At 32.1% G+C, this 6,390-nt stretch overlaps 1 protein-coding gene across 1 annotated transcript in view; it reads right to left on the reverse strand.

Annotated features, from left to right (window-relative positions):
* LOC117171705 (protein artichoke-like) overlaps window positions 1-3,562 on the reverse strand; it is a 352,979-nt gene extending 349,417 nt beyond the window's left edge. The window contains exon 1 of the mRNA XM_033359255.1: window positions 3,004-3,562. The gene's annotated coding sequence lies outside the window, so the exon portion shown is untranslated. The remainder of the gene's footprint in view (window positions 1-3,003) is intronic.
* Window positions 3,563-6,390: the final 2,828 nt, after the last annotated feature.

Consider the following 6,390-nt stretch of genomic DNA (forward strand, 5'->3'; position numbering starts at 1 on the left):
AAGTTACAAGATTGGACGAACTGATTTTAGGAAAGAATGATAATTTCCGTAAGTACTTTATTTATTTAATAGTTTTTCTCTCATCAGACTAAATAGGACTAATTGTCCTTATCAGCATTTAAAGCGGTCAGCTGTAGCTCACTCACTCACTCACTCTCTCACACACACACACACACACACACACACACACACACACACACACACACAGTAAGCGGCTACCGACGCAGTTAAGCGATATGAAATTTTCTCTCTGGAAAGCTACAGCTTACCGCTTTAAATACTGATAACGACAATTATTCTTATTTAGTCTGGAGAGAGAAAAAATATTAAATAAATAAAGGGCATACGGAAGTTATTATTTTTTCCTAAAATCATTTCGTCAAATCTTGTAACTTAAATCTTTTACCTTTGAGAAGTTATCCTTGAATCCCCAAGAAAAGTCTTAATTGAGAATTAGCATAAAAAGTGAGTAAAATCTCAAGTTTAATCATAGAATCAGGAAACCGAAATTCAGGAATGTCTTAGAAATTACGAACAAAGAATTATTCCTCGAACTAGAAATTAATGAGATTCTAACGGGTCTCGGACTTAATGCAGAAAAATTAATATTTACATACAAAAAGATTTGTCAAACTAATTGATAACACCTTAAATCCTATTTAGAACGATAAATACCAAGTAAAGGTATCATTAACCAGGACCATTAAATCTTGAGCTGCCGGTTCAATTTCCGATAGCACACAACTTTTCCTGACTTGTTCTCGAACTTTTCTGTAAGGAGAGGAAATGTTTGATAGAGCTCGCTTAATTTAGTGAACGAAACGATTTTAACTTTGTTCAATGTCATTAATTTCAATATAAATTTTTTTATGAAATAGACTAAAATGTAGTTTTATATTGTTTAAAATATTAAAAGTATTTAAATTTTTTTCTGAGTTGCGAAGATTAGATTAAGGCTCCACATTATGACTGTTGCAAAGAAGGACTTCATGCTACTAAAAAAAAAAAAATTATAGCAATAGAAAAAAGTATATTTAAATAACTATTAAAAATTGGGGAGAACTAATAACTTTAACTATTTTTTCTTATTCCCGTGTAGAAATAGCCCGGTTTGACCGGATCAGAAGAAGGTTTCTGGCCAGAATCTGACCGGGTCAAACAGGTATACTATTTTTTTAATTGCCCGGCCGAGATCTGACCGAGATCCCATCGGGACCCAGTCGGGCCAAAAATGGTGGACAATAGAAGTATCATAACCTTAAAAACATCTTAAGAAATATCCACAAAGGACTGCCGTAAGTGGGTCATTTGTAAATATCTGACAGGCGAAAGACCAATTTTTTGTGATACGATTTTTGCTTATTTTTAATGTATTTATATATTATCTTGAATAAGCAAAAACCGTAATTAGAAGAGAAATAACTTTTTCCGAACAAGGTTATGAATTACGTTATCATGCTAGCACGTAATAACGATTCGGCGACTTCCGGGGTCTTTAATGCTAAAAACGCAGTAAAACGTCGGTAGACGCCAGGTTATCCGTTAAGAAATTTGTTAAATTTCACAAAATTGTATCCAATTTTCTGGAGCAAGCGGAAATTTCCCCTTAAGATTGAAATGTCATGAAGGCTCCAAACCCATTCAAATTTTCTAATCGGTTCTTCGTTTTTCAGTATAATTTCTATATTCGAATACATAAGAGAAACTCATCTTGCTTTGTAAACTTTAAAAAATTTGGATGAAATATAATTTCACATTAAAAGCTTTCTGGGTTAATTGTTTTTTTCATACGCTTGCCAAAAAGAAGTTCTGCTAGAAATTTTTCAAAATTCAAGCACCTATTTAGTTAAAAAAAATGGAGTAATTTTTTTCAACAGTTTAGAAACTTTTAAATATAATGGAAATTAATGTTTCCTAAAGTGTAAAAGTATACTTAAAATGAAAAACTGAAGAATAGTAAAAAATTTCAATTTTGTAGTTTAAAGTTTGACGTAAATTTATAAAAGGAAAAGAAAACTGGAGAGAGCGCAAGACAAAAAAAAAGAATCAGATCAATATTCTTTCTAATATTTTTTCTGCATTGAAAATATGATATTTACAATAGTCGCATTTTAGAAGCATCAAACTTCTAAGTTTTATAAACACCTGAAGCCTTTATCTACCGTCAAATATTTCTAAACTTAAATTTTCAACGCCTGACACCCATGATAATTTAACAAGTTTATTACGAAAAAAATGGACCTTGAAATCTGCGCTGTCAATCCTGATATACCATCTGTAACTAAGGCTTTTAAACTGTTGAGCAACTATTTTTCATAAAGAGGTTACCAATAGGGCCGTTTGAGGAACTGATTTAAAAGGTGATTTGAAAATATATTTAAGAAGTAATTCCTGTTTCCCGTTTCAAAATATATATTTAAAATGAAAGCCGCTAGTCGAAAAGGGGCTTGCGTAGTGTCTTCTTCAAAATAAAACTAAATATGAAAAAAGGGCCTATCGCATATCCTCTACTCAAATTTGAAATTATAAGTATATTAATAATTTATGCGCAACAATGATGATTGTCTGAAAGCAATTAAAGTTCTATTTAAATTTTGCTGTTTATCTTGGACGCTAAAGCATAACTTCGATAAAAATTGGACAAGCCTAAGCAAAAGATAGAAAAGAAGTTCAATCACGTGCAAGGACAACGTATTTATTATTAATACAGTAAATCAGAACACCCTTCATTGATGTCGTCAAAAACGATTCTGAATATTTCATGAAAGTATAATAAACATTTCAATAAGCCTTACTTAAGAGGAGGTCAAAATGAGATTCAAAAGTTTAATATTATTTTAAGCAAGCATCTGCGTGTTTCGAAAAAATCCAGCTATATGCATTAATTCGTGATACTTTTTCCTGATCAGCAGTTGATATGAGAACCAAAAACTCTGACTCAAGTATATATAAATGAATATATAAGTACTTATAATGAATAAGAACACGTGCAATGTTATCCACCTGGTGCCGGTGCAAAATCCAGTAATCAGCTACTCCGTAACACATCAAGCGAATATCAGTTCCACAAGTAAATAATTTCCAAAGTAATTATATATTTAGTTTTATTTCGACCACACCACTAGTAGCACCGAAAACATCTTAAGTTTCAGTCACAATCACCTTTACCCGGCACTTTTTTCTGAATCCAAATTGAGTGACAATCTATGATGAACCTTTTGAAAAAAAAAATGAGGAAAAGTACAACTTTCCCGAATTTTTTTTTGAAAAACGGGGTGCAACAGAACTTTTTATATTGAAGCTCGTATTCAAATCGTGTTTAAATTAATTTCGCGCGACTCGTAGACGGGTGCAAAATCCTCCCTTTAAAACACAAAGCTGAAACTGTCACGTGCGCGTAGAATGCTCGAATGCTGCGTTGAAACATGCACCCTCACTACACATGCAAAGAGACAGATTACCGGAACTACTTCCGGAATACAAATATCGGTGCGTTGACTCGTCAGTCACACGTTGCTCCCTTTGAAAAAAACGTATTATGACGATCAGCGGCGTACAGTCAATCTCATTGAAGAGTCGCCGGCGGACTGCGTGGTAGCGCGCAGACAGAAATGTGGGGAGCGGCGCGCCCGAGCGAGATAGGTCGGGAGAGAGTAACTGATAGAGAGAGAAGGATGAAGAGTGAGATGTGAATATATAGAGATAGAGAGAAAGAGGGTGGAAGATAAAGATAGGGAGAAATTGCCAGAGGGGAGAGAAGAGCAGAAGAGAAAAAGGGGCGCAACTGTGCAGCGTCCTACTCTCCTTTTGCTCAACCTTCTTCCTGCACAATTTCTCTCCCTTTCACTTTGCTTCTGTAATTTTCTCTACATTTTCCTTGTTCACTTTGAGTTTTTTTTGTTTCTTCTCATTCTTTAATTCTTTCATTCTCTTATTCTTTCCTTCTCCCCTTTTATCTTTCTATCCATTCTTCTTTTTATCCCACATCCTAATCCAAGATCGGCTTAATAAAATCAGGTTTTCGTCCGGTTAGCGCCCTTAATTTAGTACTTCATAAGACAAATTTGTTATTACAATGGTTAGTCGGACAACTGTACACGCATTATGTCATCTGGGCACGTGTACAGTTGGCGAATGACCAATTATTCCCGTTGACATTTATCGTATAGTTTGTACATGTCCAATTGTGCACGTTCGGATATGGGACTTGACCAACTATGCACGTTGACATATTGATTATTTCCAACCATGCAGTACATCAGAACATGGCTTATGTCAGTAATATAAACCTAGTAAAGTTATTTATTGTTCCTTTTCCCCAGTTCAATATACAACCAAAAATCGGCTACAGTGGAAAATCAAGCAGAGAATAGGGGAAATTCGACATTGTACATCTGGAGAACAATATTTAACTAAGAAGCAATGTTTACAGTTGAGCATGTGCCAAATTTTCAAGAGAACAGTTGGCACGTTGCCAATTCTGATGTGCAAAAGTATAGCCTAGTAAGTGACATTTACCGTAAAGGCTACCTTCCAGCACTTATGCACGAGAAAGTGACCTATATCAGAAATGTTACTTATTATGTTATAATTTTAGGCATGTTTTAGGGCTCGTCTGAATTTTATAGCATATATATTGCCAACTGAACAGTATACACTATACACTGTACAAGTGTACACGTGTCTTTTTTTCGTGCAATGATAGGACTATTTTAGCACTTCCTTGGTATAAAATGATTATTAGTAAGTATTCAGTTGTCCTTATTTGCTAAAGTATTTTTAAATTAATTTAAAAAATTTTAAATAGTTACTTTCTTCACAATTAATTTTTTTTCAATTGACCAAATGATCCAATGCTTTTGACCTACACTATTAGAAAAATCTGTATGAGGCTTAATATACATGTGTGTGAAGCAAATATGCACTACCGCTACTGAAATTTAAAATACACTGGTATAGTGAATTTAATATACATATGTATTAAATTTAATATACAGGGCAGTATAGCAATGTGCGTGAAAACTAAACCTGCTTTCATTTCTTTAAATCTTGTGAAATATTCTCAATGAAATTAAAAATCTAGAATTCGTAGACTCAGTTGTTATTTATAATGAAAGTGCAATGTTCGGGTTAAATTTTTCCTAATTTTGCTCTAAATTGTCAAAATTTAAGGGGAATACAATTAATTGTAGGTTAAGTCTGTTATTTATTTGCTTACTTGAACTTTTCGATTTATAATCCAATTTTATTTTTGGTTAACAGGAAGAATGTATCATGTTTTATTATTTAGAATAGAAAATTACAGCTAAACTTATTTTAAATTTGTGAAAAATGAAATTAAATGATTTTTCTTGTAAGTGATTAACATGAATGTATATGAAATTTAATATACGCGCTCTTAATGACAACTTCATATACTTCAAATATTAATTTTAACACACATGGGTATATTAAATTTAATATTATTTTTAACAGTGTGCATAATATTCTAGATAAAATGGTCATATTGCATTTATGGGCGCATTTTACGAGAACCATATACATAGAGCATATGCCCTCTAAGGTGATCCAAAAACGCTTTTGGAGCTACAAGCAAGGCACTCCCCCCTAAAGTTTCCATTTCCGGAGAAATAAAATCCGTAATTTTTCTATTTTACGACGTTTTTATTAACACGTGCCACCAGGTACTTTAAAATCCCATTTAATTAACATGGGGAAATTTCGCATTTTCATAAAATTGAACTCATGTGCCAGGGTTTTATCAAAACGTATCAAGTTTTTTAGGGATGTAAGAGGAGTATCTGCGAAATAAAACCATACTAATAACTTTTATTTTCAGTCCACCCTTACTCTCAACAAAGCCCCCAAAAAATAAAAAAAATAAATTTTTACGTATTATTGTTATTTTTTAGCAATTTCCGTCGTCTTTTTTATACAAATAATTACTAATGGATAATTTGAATATCGACCATGACTTTTTAAGTAATTTTCAATTGTTTACACGATTATTTATTAGCCAAAAATGTAAAAAATGGCTAAAAATTAAGCCATAGATTTAAACTTTCTTTTTAAATTAGTATCCTATGCTACGTTATGTTGAATAAGTACATAATTTTGATACATTTCTTTTAATGTATGATAAACTTCTATTTATTTAAGCAAACTGTATTTGCTCAAGCAGTTTTTTTCGATAATTAAAAAAATAAAATAGAACACATACAATTATGTTTCTGACTGTATAGGGTATTGAAAGTATAAATTTACTACTTTTTCATTGTTTAAACAAATGTAATTTAAAAAAAATTACTCTTACAATAATTAATTGCTTAATTAACTACATAATTTTTTTACAAAAATTAACAAACATTAACAAAATATTGAATTTCGATC

Source organism: Belonocnema kinseyi, chromosome 4 (assembly GCF_010883055.1).
Source record: "Belonocnema kinseyi isolate 2016_QV_RU_SX_M_011 chromosome 4, B_treatae_v1, whole genome shotgun sequence".
Classification (NCBI taxonomy): domain Eukaryota; kingdom Metazoa; phylum Arthropoda; class Insecta; order Hymenoptera; family Cynipidae; genus Belonocnema; species Belonocnema kinseyi.